Here is a 23,956-nt window from a genome sequence, read left to right as displayed (position 1 = left end):
TCACAATGTTCCATGACACTTGTCATCACAATGCTCCATGCCTTTGTCAGCAAAATGCTACATGACCTTGTCATCACAGTGCTGCAAGACACCTGCAATCACAATGGTCCATGCCCTTGTCATCACAAAACACAATGACACAAATCATGAGAATGCTCCATCTAATTCTCATCACAATGCTCCTTGATCTTGTCATTACAATGCTCCAGGACCCTGTAATCACATTGCTCCATGACCCTTTTCATCAGAATGCTCCATTAGACTTGTCATCACAAGGCTCCATGGTCTTCTCATCACAATGCTCCAGAACCGTGTCATCACAATGCTCCAGAACCGTTTCATCACAATGCTCCATTCCCTTGCTATCAAAAGGATCCATGACCCCTGTCACCACAATACTCCATGAATATTTTCAGCCCAATGCTCTATGACCTTCTCATCACAATGCTCAATGACACCTGTCAGCACAGTGATCCATGATCTTTGTCATCATAATGCTCAAGAGAGTTGTCATCACAATTCTCTCTGACATTCGTCATCAGAATGCTCCTTGAAACATGTCATGAAAAGGCTCGAAGCACTTTTCATCACAATGTTCCATGCTCTTGTCATCACAATGCTCCTATACCCCTGTAATCACAATGCCCCATGCCCCTTTTCATCTCAATGCTCCATTACACCTGTCATCACAATGGACCATGCCCATCATCATAATGCTTCAGGCTATTGTCATCACAAGCAAATCAAAATGATCCATGACCTCTGTCATCACAAAGCTCCTAAGCCACTGTAATCACAATGTTCCATGCACCTTTTCATCTCAATGATCCATGACCCATGTCATCACAAAGCTGCATACCCTTGTCAGCACAGTTCTCCATGACCCATTGCATCAAAATGTGACTTGCGCTTGTAATCACAATGCTCCACAAACCTTGTCATCACAATGCTCCCTTCTCTTCCCATCACAAGGCCCCTCGCCCTTGTCATCAAAATGCTCCATGACATTTGTCATCACAATAATCCATGAAACTTGTCAGACAAATGGTCCATGCTCTGGTCATCACAATGCTCCATGTCACTTGTCATCACAATTCTCTACATCTTTGTCATCACAATGCTCCATGACACTTCTCATCACAATGTTACAGGCTCTTGTCATCACAATTCTCCATGCCCTTGTCGTTACAATCCTACATGACCCATGTATCACAGTGTTCCATGCCCTTGTCATCACAATGCTCCATGCCCACTCTCATCACAATAATCCATGAAATTATTCAGAGCAGTGCTCCATGCCCTTGGCATCACAATGCTCCATTGCCACTGTCATAACAATGCTCCATGACCCCAGCCATCACAATGTTCCACGGCCTTCTTATCACAAGGCTCCATAACCCTTGCAATCACAATACTCTAAGACCCCTGTTACAACAATGCTTCATGCCCTTGTCATCAAAATCTCCATGACACAGGTCATCAGAAGGCTCCATGGCCTTCTCATCACAATGCTCCAAGCCCTTGTCATCACAATGCTCCAAGAACCCTGTAATCACAATGCTCCATGCCACTTTTCATCTCAATGCTCCATGAACCCTGTCATCACAATGCACCATGCCCAACATCATAGTGCTTTATGCTATTGTCATCAGAATGAACTCAAAATGCTCCATGACCTCTGTCATCACAAGGCTCCAATCCGTTGTGATCACAATGTTCCATAACACTTGTCTCACAACGCCCCATGATGCTCGTCATCAAAATTATCCATGGTCTTCTCATCACAATGCTCCATGAGCTTTGGCATCACCATGCTCAATACACTTGTCATCACAATGGTACCTGACACTTGATGTCAATATGCTCTTGGAACCCTGTCATGGCAAGGCTCCATGCGTTTTTCATCACAATGCTCCATGCCCTATTCATCACAATGCTCCAAGACCACAGTAATCACAATGCTCCATGCTGCTTTTCGTGAGAATGCTCCATGAGACTTGTCATCACATGGCTCCATGGTCTTCTCATTATAGCTCCAGGACATTGTCATCAAAATGCTCCATTCCCTTGTCATCACAATGCTCCATGACACCTGTCATCACAATATTCCATGAACATTTTCAGCCCAATGCTCCATGACATTATGATCACAATGCTCCATGACCCATGTCATCCCAATGCTCCATGACCACTCTCATCACAACGCTCCATGACTTCTGACAACACAATGATCCGAGACACTTGTAATCAAAATTCTCCATAAAATTTGTCAACAGAATGATCCTTTGCCGTGTCATCTCAATGCTCCATGACCCCTGTAATCACAATGCTACGTGACGTTTGTCAATCACAGTGCTCCATGACACTTGTCATATCAATGCTCCATGCCTTTGTCAGCAAAACGCTACATGACCTTTTCATCACAATGCTCCATTCACTTGTCATCACATTCCTCCGTTACCCTTGTCATCACAATCCTCCATGCATCTTGGGTTCACATTGCTTCATGCCCTGGTCATCACAAAGATCCATGCTCCTTGAAATCAATATGATCCATGAACTCTGTCATCGCAATGCTCCAAACCCGTGTGATCACAATGTTCCATAACACTTGTCATCACAACGCTCCATGATGCCTGTCATCACAATACTCCATGCCCTTGTTGTCTCAATGCTCCATGACCTTTGCCATCACAATGCTCAATACACTTGTTATCACAATGCTCCCTGACTCTTGTCGTCGGAATGCTCCTTGAATCCTGTCATGAAAAGCATCCATGCCTTTTTCATCACAGTGATCCATGCCCTTTCCATCGCAATGCTCCATGCCATTGTCATCACAATACTCCACAACTTGTCCTCAGAATGCTCCATGACACTTGTCATCACAATGCTCCCTGACCCCTGTCATCACAAGGCTCCATGACACCGGTCCTCACAATGCTCCATGCCCATTATCATTACAGTGCTCCATGACACTCGTCATCACAATTATCCATGGTCTTCTCATCACAATGCTCCACGGTCTTGTCATCACAGTGCTCCATGCCCTGGTCCTCTCAATGCTCCATGTCCCTTGTCATCACAATTCTCCACGTCCTTGTTATCACAATGCTCCAAAACACTTCTCATCACAATGTTACATGCTCTTGTCATCACCATTCTCCATGCATTTGTAATCTCAAGGCTCCATGACCCCTGTCATAGTTAGGTACATGCGGTTGTAATCACAGTGCTTCACGACGTTGTCATCAAACTTCTCAATGGCCCTTGTCATCACAATGCTCCATGCCCTTGTCATCACAATGCTCCAAGACCCCTGTCATAACAATGATCCATGACACTTTTCATCTCAGTGCTCCATGAACCCTATCATCACAATGCACCATGCCCTTCATCATAATGCTTCATGGTGTTGTCATCACAATGAAATCAAAATTCTCCATGACCTTTGTCATCACAATGCTCCAAACCCTTGTGATCACAATGTTCCATAACACTTGTCATCACAACACCCCATGACACTCGTAATCCCAATTATCCATGTACTTCCCATCACAATGCTCCATGAACTTTGTCATCACAATGCTCAATACACTTTTCATCACAATGCTCCCTAACACTTGTCATCAGGGTGCTCCTTGAACCCTGTCATGACAAGGCACCATGCCTTTTTCATCACAATGATTTATTCACTTTTCATCACAATGCTCCAAGACCCCGGTTATCACAAGGCTCCATGACGCTTCTCATCACAGTGCACCAAGACACTTGTCATCACAATGCTCCCTGACACATGTCGTCAGTATTCTCCTTGAACTCTGTCATGACAAGGCTCCATGCCTTTGTCATCACATTGAACCATGCCCTTTTCCACACAATGCTCCAAGATCCCTGTAATCACAATTCCTCTTGCCATTGTCATCACAAAGCTCCAAGATGCATGTCATCAGAATGTTCCATGGACTTCTCATCACAATGCACCATGCTCTTGTCATCACAATGCTCCAAGACAACTGTAATCACAATGCTCCATGCCCCTTTCCATCAGCTTGCTCCATGAGACTTGTCATCAAAAGACTCCATGGTCATCTCATCACAATGCTCCACGATATTGTCACCACAATGCACCATTCCCTTGTGTTCACAATGCTCCAAGAACATTTTCAGCCCAATCCTCCATGACCACTGTCATCACAACGCTCAATGACTCCTGACAACACAATGATCTGTGGCTCTTGTCATCAAAATGCTCCATGACTCTTCTCATCAAAATGGTCCATGCTCTTGTCATCCTAATGCTCTATGACCCCTGTTATCACAATGTTCCATGACACTTGTCATCACAATGCTCCATGCCTTTGTCAGCAAAATGCTACATGACCTTGTCATCACAGTGCTGCAAGACACCTGCAATCACAATGGTCCATGCCCTTGTCATCACAAAACTCAATGACACAAATCATGAGAATGCTCCATCTAATTCTCATCACAATGCTCCTTGATCTTGTCATTACAATGCTCCAGGACCCTGTAATCACATTGCTCCATGACCCTTTTCATCAGAATGCTCCATTAGACTTGTCATCACAAGGCTCCATGGTCTTCTCATCACAATGCTCCAGAACCGTGTCATCACAATGCTCCAGAACCGTTTCATCACAATGCTCCATTCCCTTGCTATCAAAAGGATCCATGACCCCTGTCACCACAATACTCCATGAATATTTTCAGCCCAATGCTCTATGACCTTCTCATCACAATGCTCCATGACACCTGTCAGCACAGTGATCCATGATCTTTGTCATCATAATGCTCAAGAGAGTTGTCATCACAATTCTCTCTGACATTCGTCATCAGAATGCTCCTTGAAACATGTCATGAAAAGGCTCGAAGCACTTTTCATCACAATGTTCCATGCTCTTGTCATCACAATGCTCCTATACCCCTGTAATCACAATGCCCCATGCCCCTTTTCATCTCAATGCTCCATTACACCTGTCATCACAATGGACCATGCCCATCATCATAATGCTTCAGGCTATTGTCATCACAAGCAAATCAAAATGATCCATGACCTCTGTCATCACAAAGCTCCTAAGCCACTGTAATCACAATGTTCCATGCACCTTTTCATCTCAATGATCCATGACCCATGTCATCACAAAGCTGCATACCCTTGTCAGCACAGTTCTCCATGACCCATTGCATCAAAATGTGACTTGCGCTTGTAATCACAATGCTCCACAAACCTTGTCATCACAATGCTCCCTTCTCTTCCCATCACAAGGCCCCACGCCCTTGTCATCAAAATGCTCCATGACATTTGTCATCACAATAATCCATGAAACTTGTCAGACAAATGGTCCATGCTCTGGTCATCACAATGCTCCATGTCACTTGTCATCACAATTCTCTACATCTTTGTCATCACAATGCTCCATGACACTTCTCATCACAATGTTACAGGCTCTTGTCATCACAATTCTCCATGCCCTTGTCGTTACAATCCTACAAGACCCATGTATCACAGTGTTCCATGCCCTTGTCATCACAATGCTCCATGCCCACTCTCATCACAATAATCCATGAAATTATTCAGAGCAGTGCTCCATGCCCTTGGCATCACAATGCTCCATTGCCACTGTCATAACAATGCTCCATGACCCCAGCCATCACAATGTTCCACGGCCTTCTTATCACAAGGCTCCATAACCCTTGCAATCACAATACTCTAAGACCCCTGTTACAACAATGCTTCATGCCCTTGTCATCAAAATCTCCATGACACAGGTCATCAGAAGGCTCCATGGCCTTCTCATCACAATGCTCCAAGCCCTTGTCATCACAATGCTCCAAGAACCCTGTAATCACAATGCTCCATGACACTTTTCATCTCAATGCTCCATGAACCCTGTCATCACAATGCACCATGCCCAACATCATAGTGCTTTATGCTATTGTCATCAGAATGAACTCAAAATGCTCCATGACCTCTGTCATCACAAGGCTCCAATCCGTTGTGATCACAATGTTCCATAACACTTGTCTCACAACGCCCCATGATGCTCGTCATCAAAATTATCCATGGTCTTCTCATCACAATGCTCCATGAGCTTTGGCATCACCATGCTCAATACACTTGTCATCACAATGGTACCTGACACTTGATGTCAATATGCTCTTGGAACCCTGTCATGGCAAGGCTCCATGCGTTTTTCATCACAATGCTCCATGCCCTATTCATCACAATGCTCCAAGACCACAGTAATCACAATGCTCCATGCTGCTTTTCGTGAGAATGCTCCATGAGACTTGTCATCACATGGCTCCATGGTCTTCTCATTATAGCTCCAGGACATTGTCATCAAAATGCTCCATGCCCTTGTCATCACAATGCTCCATGACACCTGTCATCACAATATTCCATGAACATTTTCAGCCCAATGCTCCATGACATTATGATCACAATGCTCCATGACCCATGTCATCCCAATGCTCCATGACCACTCTCATCACAACGCTCCATGACTTCTGACAACACAATGATCCGAGACACTTGTAATCAAAATTCTCCATAAAATTTGTCAACAGAATGATCCTTGGCCGTGTCATCTCAATGCTCCATGACCCCTGTAATCACAATGCTACGTGACGTTTGTCAATCACAGTGCTCCATGACACTTGTCATATCAATGCTCCATGCCTTTGTCAGCAAAACGCTACATGACCTTTTCATCACAATGCTCCATTCACTTGTCATCACATTCCTCCGTTACCCTTGTCATCACAATCCTCCATGCATCTTGGGTTCACATTGCTTCATGCCCTGGTCATCACAAAGATCCATGCTCCTTGAAATCAATATGATCCATGAACTCTGTCATCGCAATGCTCCAAACCCGTGTGATCACAATGTTCCATAACACTTGTCATCACAACGCTCCATGATGCCTGTCATCACAATACTCCATGCCCTTGTTGTCTCAATGCTCCATGACCTTTGCCATCACAATGCTCAATACACTTGTTATCACAATGCTCCCTGACTCTTGTCGTCGGAATGCTCCTTGAATCCTGTCATGAAAAGCATCCATGCCTTTTTCATCACAGTGATCCATGCCCTTTCCATCGCAATGCTCCATGCCATTGTCATCACAATACTCCACAACTTGTCCTCAGAATGCTCCATGACACTTGTCATCACAATGCTCCCTGACCCCTGTCATCACAAGGCTCCATGACACCGGTCCTCACAATGCTCCATGCCCATTATCATTACAGTGCTCCATGACACTCGTCATCACAATTATCCATGGTCTTCTCATCACAATGCTCCACGGTCTTGTCATCACAGTGCTCCATGCCCTGGTCCTCTCAATGCTCCATGTCCCTTGTCATCACAATTCTCCACGTCCTTGTTATCACAATGCTCCAAAACACTTCTCATCACAATGTTACATGCTCTTGTCATCACCATTCTCCATGCATTTGTAATCTCAAGGCTCCATGACCCCTGTCATAGTTAGGTACATGCGGTTGTAATCACAGTGCTTCACGACGTTGTCATCAAACTTCTCAATGGCCCTTGTCATCACAATGCTCCATGCCCTTGTCATCACAATGCTCCAAGACCCCTGTCATAACAATGATCCATGACACTTTTCATCTCAGTGCTCCATGAACCCTATCATCACAATGCACCATGCCCTTCATCATAATGCTTCATGGTGTTGTCATCACAATGAAATCAAAATTCTCCATGACCTTTGTCATCACAATGCTCCAAACCCTTGTGATCACAATGTTCCATAACACTTGTCATCACAACGCCCCATGACACTCGTAATCCCATTTATCCATGTACTTCCCATCACAATGCTCCATGAACTTTGTCATCACAATGCTCAATACACTTTTCATCACAATGCTCCCTAACACTTGTCATCAGGGTGCTCCTTGAACCCTGTCATGACAAGGCACCATGCCTTTTTCATCACAATGATTTATTCACTTTTCATCACAATGCTCCAAGACCCCGGTTATCACAAGGCTCCATGACGCTTCTCATCACAGTGCACCAAGACACTTGTCATCACAATGCTCCCTGACACATGTCGTCAGTATTCTCCTTGAACTCTGTCATGACAAGGCTCCATGCCTTTGTCATCACATTGAACCATGCCCTTTTCCACACAATGCTCCAAGATCCCTGTAATCACAATTCCTCTTGCCATTGTCATCACAAAGCTCCAAGATGCATGTCATCAGAATGTTCCATGGACTTCTCATCACAATGCACCATGCTCTTGTCATCACAATGCTCCAAGACAACTGTAATCACAATGCTCCATGCCCCTTTCCATCAGCTTGCTCCATGAGACTTGTCATCAAAAGACTCCATGGTCATCTCATCACAATGCTCCACGATATTGTCACCACAATGCACCATTCCCTTGTGTTCACAATGCTCCAAGAACATTTTCATCCCAATCCTCCATGACCACTGTCATCACAACGCTCAATGACTCCTGACAACACAATGATCTGTGGCTCTTGTCATCAAAATGCTCCATGACTCTTCTCATCAAAATGGTCCATGCTCTTGTCATCCTAATGCTCTATGACCCCTGTTATCACAATGTTCCATGACACTTGTCATCACAATGCTCCATGCCTTTGTCAGCAAAATGCTACATGACCTTGTCATCACAGTGCTGCAAGACACCTGCAATCACAATGGTCCATGCCCTTGTCATCACAAAACTCAATGACACAAATCATGAGAATGCTCCATCTAATTCTCATCACAATGCTCCTTGATCTTGTCATTACAATGCTCCAGGACCCTGTAATCACATTGCTCCATGACCCTTTTCATCAGAATGCTCCATTAGACTTGTCATCACAAGGCTCCATGGTCTTCTCATCACAATGCTCCAGAACCGTGTCATCACAATGCTCCAGAACCGTTTCATCACAATGCTCCATTCCCTTGCTATCAAAAGGATCCATGACCCCTGTCACCACAATACTCCATGAATATTTTCAGCCCAATGCTCTATGACCTTCTCATCACAATGCTCCATGACACCTGTCAGCACAGTGATCCATGATCTTTGTCATCATAATGCTCAAGAGAGTTGTCATCACAATTCTCTCTGACATTCGTCATCAGAATGCTCCTTGAAACATGTCATGAAAAGGCTCGAAGCACTTTTCATCACAATGTTCCATGCTCTTGTCATCACAATGCTCCTATACCCCTGTAATCACAATGCCCCATGCCCCTTTTCATCTCAATGCTCCATTACACCTGTCATCACAATGGACCATGCCCATCATCATAATGCTTCAGGCTATTGTCATCACAAGCAAATCAAAATGATCCATGACCTCTGTCATCACAAAGCTCCTAAGCCACTGTAATCACAATGTTCCATGCACCTTTTCATCTCAATGATCCATGACCCATGTCATCACAAAGCTGCATACCCTTGTCAGCACAGTTCTCCATGACCCATTGCATCAAAATGTGACTTGCGCTTGTAATCACAATGCTCCACAAACCTTGTCATCACAATGCTCCCTTCTCTTCCCATCACAAGGCCCCACGCCCTTGTCATCAAAATGCTCCATGACATTTGTCATCACAATAATCCATGAAACTTGTCAGACAAATGGTCCATGCTCTGGTCATCACAATGCTCCATGTCACTTGTCATCACAATTCTCTACATCTTTGTCATCACAATGCTCCATGACACTTCTCATCACAATGTTACAGGCTCTTGTCATCACAATTCTCCATGCCCTTGTCGTTACAATCCTACAAGACCCATGTATCACAGTGTTCCATGCCCTTGTCATCACAATGCTCCATGCCCACTCTCATCACAATAATCCATGAAATTATTCAGAGCAGTGCTCCATGCCCTTGGCATCACAATGCTCCATTGCCACTGTCATAACAATGCTCCATGACCCCAGCCATCACAATGTTCCACGGCCTTCTTATCACAAGGCTCCATAACCCTTGCAATCACAATACTCTAAGACCCCTGTTACAACAATGCTTCATGCCCTTGTCATCAAAATCTCCATGACACAGGTCATCAGAAGGCTCCATGGCCTTCTCATCACAATGCTCCAAGCCCTTGTCATCACAATGCTCCAAGAACCCTGTAATCACAATGCTCCATGACACTTTTCATCTCAATGCTCCATGAACCCTGTCATCACAATGCACCATGCCCAACATCATAGTGCTTTATGCTATTGTCATCAGAATGAACTCAAAATGCTCCATGACCTCTGTCATCACAAGGCTCCAATCCGTTGTGATCACAATGTTCCATAACACTTGTCTCACAACGCCCCATGATGCTCGTCATCAAAATTATCCATGGTCTTCTCATTACAATGCTCCATGAGCTTTGGCATCACCATGCTCAATACACTTGTCATCACAATGGTACCTGACACTTGATGTCAATATGCTCTTGGAACCCTGTCATGGCAAGGCTCCATGCGTTTTTCATCACAATGCTCCATGCCCTATTCATCACAATGCTCCAAGACCACAGTAATCACAATGCTCCATGCTGCTTTTCGTGAGAATGCTCCATGAGACTTGTCATCACATGGCTCCATGGTCTTCTCATTATAGCTCCAGGACATTGTCATCAAAATGCTCCATTCCCTTGTCATCACAATGCTCCATGACACCTGTCATCACAATATTCCATGAACATTTTCAGCCCAATGCTCCATGACATTATGATCACAATGCTCCATGACCCATGTCATCCCAATGCTCCATGACCACTCTCATCACAACGCTCCATGACTTCTGACAACACAATGATCCGAGACACTTGTAATCAAAATTCTCCATAAAATTTGTCAACAGAATGATCCTTGGCCGTGTCATCTCAATGCTCCATGACCCCTGTAATCACAATGCTACGTGACGTTTGTCAATCACAGTGCTCCATGACACTTGTCATATCAATGCTCCATGCCTTTGTCAGCAAAACGCTACATGACCTTTTCATCACAATGCTCCATTCACTTGTCATCACATTCCTCCGTTACCCTTGTCATCACAATCCTCCATGCATCTTGGGTTCACATTGCTTCATGCCCTGGTCATCACAAAGATCCATGCTCCTTGAAATCAATATGATCCATGAACTCTGTCATCGCAATGCTCCAAACCCGTGTGATCACAATGTTCCATAACACTTGTCATCACAACGCTCCATGATGCCTGTCATCACAATACTCCATGCCCTTGTTGTCTCAATGCTCCATGACCTTTGCCATCACAATGCTCAATACACTTGTTATCACAATGCTCCCTGACTCTTGTCGTCGGAATGCTCCTTGAATCCTGTCATGAAAAGCATCCATGCCTTTTTCATCACAGTGATCCATGCCCTTTCCATCGCAATGCTCCATGCCATTGTCATCACAATACTCCACAACTTGTCCTCAGAATGCTCCATGACACTTGTCATCACAATGCTCCCTGACCCCTGTCATCACAAGGCTCCATGACACCGGTCCTCACAATGCTCCATGCCCATTATCATTACAGTGCTCCATGACACTCGTCATCACAATTATCCATGGTCTTCTCATCACAATGCTCCACGGTCTTGTCATCACAGTGCTCCATGCCCTGGTCCTCTCAATGCTCCATGTCCCTTGTCATCACAATTCTCCACGTCCTTGTTATCACAATGCTCCAAAACACTTCTCATCACAATGTTACATGCTCTTGTCATCACCATTCTCCATGCATTTGTAATCTCAAGGCTCCATGACCCCTGTCATAGTTAGGTACATGCGGTTGTAATCACAGTGCTTCACGACGTTGTCATCAAACTTCTCAATGGCCCTTGTCATCACAATGCTCCATGCCCTTGTCATCACAATGCTCCAAGACCCCTGTCATAACAATGATCCATGACACTTTTCATCTCAGTGCTCCATGAACCCTATCATCACAATGCACCATGCCCTTCATCATAATGCTTCATGGTGTTGTCATCACAATGAAATCAAAATTCTCCATGACCTTTGTCATCACAATGCTCCAAACCCTTGTGATCACAATGTTCCATAACACTTGTCATCACAACGCCCCATGACACTCGTAATCCCATTTATCCATGTACTTCCCATCACAATGCTCCATGAACTTTGTCATCACAATGCTCAATACACTTTTCATCACAATGCTCCCTAACACTTGTCATCAGGGTGCTCCTTGAACCCTGTCATGACAAGGCACCATGCCTTTTTCATCACAATGATTTATTCACTTTTCATCACAATGCTCCAAGACCCCGGTTATCACAAGGCTCCATGACGCTTCTCATCACAGTGCACCAAGACACTTGTCATCACAATGCTCCCTGACACATGTCGTCAGTATTCTCCTTGAACTCTGTCATGACAAGGCTCCATGCCTTTGTCATCACATTGAACCATGCCCTTTTCCACACAATGCTCCAAGATCCCTGTAATCACAATTCCTCTTGCCATTGTCATCACAAAGCTCCAAGATGCATGTCATCAGAATGTTCCATGGACTTCTCATCACAATGCACCATGCTCTTGTCATCACAATGCTCCAAGACAACTGTAATCACAATGCTCCATGCCCCTTTCCATCAGCTTGCTCCATGAGACTTGTCATCAAAAGACTCCATGGTCATCTCATCACAATGCTCCACGATATTGTCACCACAATGCACCATTCCCTTGTGTTCACAATGCTCCAAGAACATTTTCATCCCAATCCTCCATGACCACTGTCATCACAACGCTCAATGACTCCTGACAACACAATGATCTGTGGCTCTTGTCATCAAAATGCTCCATGACTCTTCTCATCAAAATGGTCCATGCTCTTGTCATCCTAATGCTCTATGACCCCTGTTATCACAATGTTCCATGACACTTGTCATCACAATGCTCCATGCCTTTGTCAGCAAAATGCTACATGACCTTGTCATCACAGTGCTGCAAGACACCTGCAATCACAATGGTCCATGCCCTTGTCATCACAAAACTCAATGACACAAATCATGAGAATGCTCCATCTAATTCTCATCACAATGCTCCTTGATCTTGTCATTACAATGCTCCAGGACCCTGTAATCACATTGCTCCATGACCCTTTTCATCAGAATGCTCCATTAGACTTGTCATCACAAGGCTCCATGGTCTTCTCATCACAATGCTCCAGAACCGTGTCATCACAATGCTCCAGAACCGTTTCATCACAATGCTCCATTCCCTTGCTATCAAAAGGATCCATGACCCCTGTCACCACAATACTCCATGAATATTTTCAGCCCAATGCTCTATGACCTTCTCATCACAATGCTCCATGACACCTGTCAGCACAGTGATCCATGATCTTTGTCATCATAATGCTCAAGAGAGTTGTCATCACAATTCTCTCTGACATTCGTCATCAGAATGCTCCTTGAAACATGTCATGAAAAGGCTCGAAGCACTTTTCATCACAATGTTCCATGCTCTTGTCATCACAATGCTCCTATACCCCTGTAATCACAATGCCCCATGCCCCTTTTCATCTCAATGCTCCATTACACCTGTCATCACAATGGACCATGCCCATCATCATAATGCTTCAGGCTATTGTCATCACAAGCAAATCAAAATGATCCATGACCTCTGTCATCACAAAGCTCCTAAGCCACTGTAATCACAATGTTCCATGCACCTTTTCATCTCAATGATCCATGACCCATGTCATCACAAAGCTGCATACCCTTGTCAGCACAGTTCTCCATGACCCATTGCATCAAAATGTGACTTGCGCTTGTAATCACAATGCTCCACAAACCTTGTCATCACAATGCTCCCTTCTCTTCCCATCACAAGGCCCCACGCCCTTGTCATCAAAATGCTCCATGACATTTGTCATCACAATAATCCATGAAACTTGTCAGACAAATGGTCCATGCTCTGGTCATCACAATGCTCCATGTCACTTGTCATCACAATTCTCTACATCTTTGTCATCACAATGCTCCATGACACTTCTCATCACAATGTTACAGGCTCTTGTCATCACAATTCTCCATGCCCTTGTCGTTACAATCCTACAAGACCCATGTATCACAGTGTTCCATGCCCTTGTCATCACAATGCTCCATGCCCACTCTCATCACAATAATCCATGAAATTATTCAGAGCAGTGCTCCATGCCCTTGGCATCACAATGCTCCATTGCCACTGTCATAACAATGCTCCATGACCCCAGCCATCACAATGTTCCACGGCCTTCTTATCACAAGGCTCCATAACCCTTGCAATCACAATACTCTAAGACCCCTGTTACAACAATGCTTCATGCCCTTGTCATCAAAATCTCCATGACACAGGTCATCAGAAGGCTCCATGGCCTTCTCATCACAATGCTCCAAGCCCTTGTCATCACAATGCTCCAAGAACCCTGTAATCACAATGCTCCATGCCACTTTTCATCTCAATGCTCCATGAACCCTGTCATCACAATGCACCATGCCCAACATCATAGTGCTTTATGCTATTGTCATCAGAATGAACTCAAAATGCTCCATGACCTCTGTCATCACAAGGCTCCAATCCGTTGTGATCACAATGTTCCATAACACTTGTCTCACAACGCCCCATGATGCTCGTCATCAAATTTATCCATGGTCTTCTCATCACAATGCTCCATGAGCTTTGGCATCACCATGCTCAATACACTTGTCATCACAATGGTACCTGACACTTGATGTCAATATGCTCTTGGAATCCTGTCATGGCAAGGCTCCATGCGTTTTTCATCACAATGCTCCATGCCCTATTCATCACAATGCTCCAAGACCACAGTAATCACAATGCTCCATGCTGCTTTTCGTGAGAATGCTCCATGAGACTTGTCATCACATGGCTCCATGGTCTTCTCATTATAGCTCCAGGACATTGTCATCAAAATGCTCCATTCCCTTGTCATCACAATGCTCCATGACACCTGTCATCACAATATTCCATGAACATTTTCAGCCCAATGCTCCATGACATTATGATCACAATGCTCCATGACCCATGTCATCCCAATGCTCCATGACCACTCTCATCACAACGCTCCATGACTTCTGACAACACAATGATCCGAGACACTTGTAATCAAAATTCTCCATAAAATTTGTCAACAGAATGATCCTTGGCCGTGTCATCTCAATGCTCCATGACCCCTGTAATCACAATGCTACGTGACGTTTGTCAATCACAGTGCTCCATGACACTTGTCATATCAATGCTCCATGCCTTTGTCAGCAAAACGCTACATGACCTTTTCATCACAATGCTCCATTCACTTGTCATCACATTCCTCCGTTACCCTTGTCATCACAATCCTCCATGCACCTTGGGTTCACATTGCTTCATGCCCTGGTCATCACAAAGATCCATGCTCCTTGAAATCAATATGATCCATGAACTCTGTCATCGCAATGCTCCAAACCCGTGTGATCACAATGTTCCATAACACTTGTCATCACAACGCTCCATGATGCCTGTCATCACAATACTCCATGCCCTTGTTGTCTCAATGCTCCATGACCTTTGCCATCACAATGCTCAATACACTTGTTATCACAATGCTCCCTGACTCTTGTCGTCGGAATGCTCCTTGAATCCTGTCATGAAAAGCATCCATGCCTTTTTCATCACAGTGATCCATGCCCTTTCCATCGCAATGCTCCATGCCATTGTCATCACAATACTCCACAACTTGTCCTCAGAATGCTCCATGACACTTGTCATCACAATGCTCCCTGACCCCTGTCATCACAAGGCTCCATGACACCGGTCCTCACAATGCTCCATGCCCATTATCATTACAGTGCTCCATGACACTCGTCATCACAATTATCCATGGTCTTCTCATCACAATGCTCCACGGTCTTGTCATCACAGTGCTCCATGCCCTGGTCCTCTCAATGCTCCATGTCCCTTGTCATCACAATTCTCCACGTCCTTGTTATCACAATGCTCCAAAACACTTCTCATCACAATGTTACATGCTCTTGTCATCACCATTCTCCATGCATTTGTAATCTCAAGGCTCCATGACCCCTGTCATAGTTAGGTACATGCGGTTGTAATCACAGTGCTTCACGACGTTGTCATCAAACTTCTCAATGGCCCTTGTCATCACAATGCTCCATGCCCTTGTCATCACAATGCTCCAAGACCCCTGTCATAACAATGATCCATGACACTTTTCATCTCAGTGCTCCATGAACCCTATCATCACAATGCACCATGCCCTTCATCATAATGCTTCATGGTGTTGTCATCACAATGAAATCAAAATTCTCCATGACCTTTGTCATCACAATGCTCCAAACCCTTGTGATCACAATGTTCCATAACACTTGTCATCACAACACCCCATGACACTCGTAATCCCAATTATCCATGTACTTCCCATCACAATGCTCCATGAACTTTGTCATCACAATGCTCAATACACTTTTCATCACAATGCTCCCTAACACTTGTCATCAGGGTGCTCCTTGAACCCTGTCATGACAAGGCACCATGCCTTTTTCATCACAATGATTTATTCACTTTTCATCACAATGCTCCAAGACCCCGGTTATCACAAGGGTCCATGACGCTTCTCATCACAGTGCACCAAGACACTTGTCATCACAATGCTCCCTGACACATGTCGTCAGTATTCTCCTTGAACTCTGTCATGACAAGGCTCCATGCCTTTGTCATCACATTGAACCATGCCCTTTTCCACACAATGCTCCAAGATCCCTGTAATCACAATTCCTCTTGCCATTGTCATCACAAAGCTCCAAGATGCATGTCATCAGAATGTTCCATGGACTTCTCATCACAATGCACCATGCTCTTGTCATCACAATGCTCCAAGACAACTGTAATCACAATGCTCCATGCCCCTTTCCATCAGCTTGCTCCATGAGACTTGTCATCAAAAGACTTCATGGTCATCTCATCACAATGCTCCACGATATTGTCACCACAATGCACCATTCCCTTGTGTTCACAATGCTCCAAGAACATTTTCAGCCCAATCCTCCATGACCACTGTCATCACAACGCTCAATGACTCCTGACAACACAATGATCTGTGGCTCTTGTCATCAAAATGCTCCATGACTCTTCTCATCAAAATGGTCCATGCTCTTGTCATCCTAATGCTCTATGACCCCTGTTATCACAATGTTCCATGACACTTGTCATCACAATGCTCCATGCCTTTGTCAGCAAAATGCTACATGACCTTGTCATCACAGTGCTGCAAGACATCTGCAATCACAATGGTCCATGCCCTTGTCATCACAAAACTCAATGACACAAATCATGAGAATGCTCCATCTAATTCTCATCACAATGCTCCTTGATCTTGTCATTACAATGCTCCAGGACCCTGTAATCACATTGCTCCATGACCCTTTTCATCAGAATGCTCCATTAGACTTGTCATCACAAGGCTCCATGGTCTTCTCATCACAATGCTCCAGAACCGTGTCATCACAATGCTCCAGAACCGTTTCATCACAATGCTCCATTCCCTTGCTATCAAAAGGATCCATGACCCCTGTCACCACAATACTCCATGAATATTTTCAGCCCAATGCTCTATGACCTTCTCATCACAATGCTCCATGACACCTGTCAGCACAGTGATCCATGATCTTTGTCATCATAATGCTCAAGAGAGTTGTCATCACAATTCTCTCTGACATTCGTCATCAGAATGCTCCTTGAAACATGTCATGAAAAGGCTCGAAGCACTTTTCATCACAATGTTCCATGCTCTTGTCATCACAATGCTCCTATACCCCTGTAATCACAATGCCCCATGCCCCTTTTCATCTCAATGCTCCATTACACCTGTCATCACAATGGACCATGCCCATCATCATAATGCTTCAGGCTATTGTCATCACAAGCAAATCAAAATGATCCATGACCTCTGTCATCACAAAGCTCCTAAGCCACTGTAATCACAATGTTCCATGCACCTTTTCATCTCAATGATCCATGACCCATGTCATCACAAAGCTGCATACCCTTGTCAGCACAGTTCTCCATGACCCATTGCATCAAAATGTGACTTGCGCTTGTAATCACAATGCTCCACAAACCTTGTCATCACAATGCTCCCTTCTCTTCCCATCACAAGGCCCCACGCCCTTGTCATCAAAATGCTCCATGACATTTGTCATCACAATAATCCATGAAACTTCTCAGACAAATGGTCCATGCTCTGGTCATCACAATGCTCCATGTCACTTGTCATCACAATTCTCTACATCTTTGTCATCACAATGCTCCATGACACTTCTCATCACAATGTTACAGGCTCTTGTCATCACAATTCTCCATGCCCTTGTCGTTACAATCCTACAAGACCCATGTATCACAGTGTTCCATGCCCTTGTCATCACAATGCTCCATGCCCACTCTCATCACAATAATCCATGAAATTATTCAGAGCAGTGCTCCATGCCCTTGGCATCACAATGCTCCATTGCCACTGTCATAACAATGCTCCATGACCCCAGCCATCACAATGTTCCACGGCCTTCTTATCACAAGGCTCCATAACCCTTGCAATCACAATACTCTAAGACCCCTGTTACAACAATGCTTCATGCCCTTGTCATCAAAATCTCCATGACACAGGTCATCAGAAGGCTCCATGGCCTTCTCATCACAATGCTCCAAGCCCTTGTCATCACAATGCTCCAAGAACCCTGTAATCACAATGCTCCATGCCACTTTTCATCTCAATGCTCCATGAACCCTGTCATCACAATGCACCATGCCCAACATCATAGTGCTTTATGCTATTGTCATCAGAATGAACTCAAAATGCTCCATGACCTCTGTCATCACAAGGCTCCAATCCGTTGTGATCACAATGTTCCATAACACTTGTCTCACAACGCCCCATGATGCTCGTCATCAAAATTATCCATGGTCTTCTCATCACAATGCTCCATGAGCTTTGGCATCACCATGCTCAATACACTTGTCATCACAATGGTACCTGACACTTGATATCAATATGCTCTTGGAACCCTGTCATGGCAAGGCTCCATGCGTTTTTCATCACAATGCTCCATGCCCTATTCATCACAATGCTCCAAGACCACAGTAATCACAATGCTCCATGCTGCTTTTCGTGAGAATGCTCCATGAGACTTGTCATCACATGGCTCCATGGTCTTCTCATTATAGCTCCAGGACATTGTCATCAAAATGCTCCATTCCCTTGTCATCACAATGCTCCATGACACCTGTCATCACAATATTCCATGAACATTTTCAGCCCAATGCTCCATGACATTATGATCACAATGCTCCATGACCCATGTCATCCCAATGCTCCATGACCACTCTCATCACAACGCTCCATGACTTCTGACAACACAATGATCCGAGACACTTGTAATCAAAATTCTCCATAAAATTTGTCAACAGAATGATCCTTGGCCGTGTCATCTCAATGCTCCATGACCCCTGTAATCACAATGCTACGTGACGTTTGTCAATCACAGTGCTCCATGACACTTGTCATATCAATGCTCCATGCCTTTGTCAGCAAAACGCTACATGACCTTTTCATCACAATGCTCCATTCACTTGTCATCACATTCCTCCGTTACCCTTGTCATCACAATCCTCCATGCATCTTGGGTTCACATTGCTTCATGCCCTGGTCATCACAAAGATCCATGCTCCTTGAAATCAATATGATCCATGAACTCTGTCATCGCAATGCTCCAAACCCGTGTGATCACAATGTTCCATAACACTTGTCATCACAACGCTCCATGATGCCTGTCATCACAATACTCCATGCCCTTGTTGTCTCAATGCTCCATGACCTTTGCCATCACAATGCTCAATACACTTGTTATCACAATGCTCCCTGACTCTTGTCGTCGGAATGCTCCTTGAATCCTGTCATGAAAAGCATCCATGCCTTTTTCATCACAGTGATCCATGCCCTTTCCATCGCAATGCTCCATGCCATTGTCATCACAATACTCCACAACTTGTCCTCAGAATGCTCCATGACACTTGTCATCACAATGCTCCCTGACCCCTGTCATCACAAGGCTCCATGACACCGGTCCTCACAATGCTCCATGCCCATTATCATTACAGTGCTCCATGACACTCGTCATCACAATTATCCATGGTCTTCTCATCACAATGCTCCACGGTCTTGTCATCACAGTGCTCCATGCCCTGGTCCTCTCAATGCTCCATGTCCCTTGTCATCACAATTCTCCACGTCCTTGTTATCACAATGCTCCAAAACACTTCTCATCACAATGTTACATGCTCTTGTCATCACCATTCTCCATGCATTTGTAATCTCAAGGCTCCATGACCCCTGTCATAGTTAGGTACATGCGGTTGTAATCACAGTGCTTCACGACGTTGTCATCAAACTTCTCAATGGCCCTTGTCATCACAATGCTCCATGCCCTTGTCATCACAATGCTCCAAGACCCCTGTCATAACAATGATCCATGACACTTTTCATCTCAGTGCTCCATGAACCCTATCATCACAATGCACCATGCCCTTCATCATAATGCTTCATGGTGTTGTCATCACAATGAAATCAAAATTCTCCATGACCTTTGTCATCACAATGCTCCAAACCCTTGTGATCACAATGTTCCATAACACTTGTCATCACAACACCCCATGACACTCGTAATCCCAATTATCCATGTACTTCCCATCACAATGCTCCATGAACTTTGTCATCACAATGCTCAATACACTTTTCATCACAATGCTCCCTAACACTTGTCATCAGGGTGCTCCTTGAACCCTGTCATGACAAGGCACCATGCCTTTTTCATCACAATGATTTATTCACTTTTCATCACAATGCTCCAAGACCCCGGTTATCACAAGGCTCCATGACGCTTCTCATCACAGTGCACCAAGACACTTGTCATCACAATGCTCCCTGACACATGTCGTCAGTATTCTCCTTGAACTCTGTCATGACAAGGCTCCATGCCTTTGTCATCACATTGAACCATGCCCTTTTCCACACAATGCTCCAAGATCCCTGTAATCACAATTCCTCTTGCCATTGTCATCACAAAGCTCCAAGATGCATGTCATCAGAATGTTCCATGGACTTCTCATCACAATGCACCATGCTCTTGTCATCACAATGCTCCAAGACAACTGTAATCACAATGCTCCATGCCCCTTTCCATCAGCTTGCTCCATGAGACTTGTCATCAAAAGACTCCATGGTCATCTCATCACAATGCTCCACGATATTGTCACCACAATGCACCATTCCCTTGTGTTCACAATGCTCCAAGAACATTTTCAGCCCAATCCTCCATGACCACTGTCATCACAACGCTCAATGACTCCTGACAACACAATGATCTGTGGCTCTTGTCATCAAAATGCTCCATGACTCTTCTCATCAAAATGGTCCATGCTCTTGTCATCCTAATGCTCTATGACCCCTGTTATCACAATGTTCCATGACACTTGTCATCACAATGCTCCATGCCTTTGTCAGCAAAATGCTACATGACCTTGTCATCACAGTGCTGCAAGACACCTGCAATCACAATGGTCCATGCCCTTGTCATCACAAAACACAATGACACAAATCATGAGAATGCTCCATCTAATTCTCATCACAATGCTCCTTGATCTTGTCATTACAATGCTCCAGGACCCTGTAATCACATTGCTCCATGACCCTTTTCATCAGAATGCTCCATTAGACTTGTCATCACAAGGCTCCATGGTCTTCTCATCACAATGCTCCAGAACCGTGTCATCACAATGCTCCAGAACCGTTTCATCACAATGCTCCATTCCCTTGCTATCAAAAGGATCCATGACCCCTGTCACCACAATACTCCATGAATATTTTCAGCCCAATGCTCTATGACCTTCTCATCACAATGCTCCATGACACCTGTCAGCACAGTGATCCATGATCTTTGTCATCATAATGCTCAAGAGAGTTGTCATCACAATTCTCTCTGACATTCGTCATCAGAATGCTCCTTGAAACATGTCATGAAAAGGCTCGAAGCACTTTTCATCACAATGTTCCATGCTCTTGTCATCACAATGCTCCTATACCCCTGTAATCACAATGCCCCATGCCCCTTTTCATCTCAATGCTCCATTACACCTGTCATCACAATGGACCATGCCCATCATCATAATGCTTCAGGCTATTGTCATCACAAGCAAATCAAAATGATCCATGACCTCTGTCATCACAAAGCTCCTAAGCCACTGTAATCACAATGTTCCATGCACCTTTTCATCTCAATGATCCATGACCCATGTCATCACAAAGCTGCATACCCTTGTCAGCACAGTTCTCCATGACCCATTGCATCAAAATGTGACTTGCGCTTGTAATCACAATGCTCCACAAACCTTGTCATCACAATGCTCCCTTCTCTTCCCATCACAAGGCCCCACGCCCTTGTCATCAAAATGCTCCATGACATTTGTCATCACAATAATCCATGAAACTTGTCAGACAAATGGTCCATGCTCTGGTCATCACAATGCTCCATGTCACTTGTCATCACAATTCTCTACATCTTTGTCATCACAATGCTCCATGACACTTCTCATCACAATGTTACAGGCTCTTGTCATCACAATTCTCCATGCCCTTGTCGTTACAATCCTACAAGACCCATGTATCACAGTGTTCCATGCCCTTGTCATCACAATGCTCCATGCCCACTCTCATCACAATAATCCATGAAATTATTCAGAGCAGTGCTCCATGCCCTTGGCATCACAATGCTCCATTGCCACTGTCATAACAATGCTCCATGACCCCAGCCATCACAATGTTCCACGGCCTTCTTATCACAAGGCTCCATAACCCTTGCAATCACAATACTCTAAGACCCCTGTTACAACAATGCTTCATGCCCTTGTCATCAAAATCTCCATGACACAGGTCATCAGAAGGCTCCATGGCCTTCTCATCACAATGCTCCAAGCCCTTGTCATCACAATGCTCCAAGAACCCTGTAATCACAATGCTCCATGACACTTTTCATCTCAATGCTCCATGAACCCTGTCATCACAATGCACCATGCCCAACATCATAGTGCTTTATGCTATTGTCATCAGAATGAACTCAAAATGCTCCATGACCTCTGTCATCACAAGGCTCCAATCCGTTGTGATCACAATGTTCCATAACACTTGTCTCACAACGCCCCATGATGCTCGTCATCAAAATTATCCATGGTCTTCTCATCACAATGCTCCATGAGCTTTGGCATCACCATGCTCAATACACTTGTCATCACAATGGTACCTGACACTTGATGTCAATATGCTCTTGGAACCCTGTCATGGCAAGGCTCCATGCGTTTTTCATCACAATGCTCCATGCCCTATTCATCACAATGCTCCAAGACCACAGTAATCACAATGCTCCATGCTGCTTTTCGTGAGAATGCTCCATGAGACTTGTCATCACATGGCTCCATGGTCTTCTCATTATAGCTCCAGGACATTGTCATCAAAATGCTCCATTCCCTTGTCATCACAATGCTCCATGACACCTGTCATCACAATATTCCATGAACATTTTCAGCCCAATGCTCCATGACATTATGATCACAATGCTCCATGACCCATGTCATCCCAATGCTCCATGACCACTCTCATCACAACGCTCCATGACTTCTGACAACACAATGATCCGAGACACTTGTAATCAAAATTCTCCATAAAATTTGTCAACAGAATGATCCTTGGCCGTGTCATCTCAATGCTCCATGACCCCTGTAATCACAATGCTACGTGACGTTTGTCAATCACAGTGCTCCATGACAC

The sequence above is a fragment of the Mesoplodon densirostris genome, chromosome Y (assembly GCF_025265405.1).
Source record: "Mesoplodon densirostris isolate mMesDen1 chromosome Y, mMesDen1 primary haplotype, whole genome shotgun sequence".
Classification (NCBI taxonomy): domain Eukaryota; kingdom Metazoa; phylum Chordata; class Mammalia; order Artiodactyla; family Ziphiidae; genus Mesoplodon; species Mesoplodon densirostris.
Note: the sequence above shows the minus strand (reverse complement) of the source record.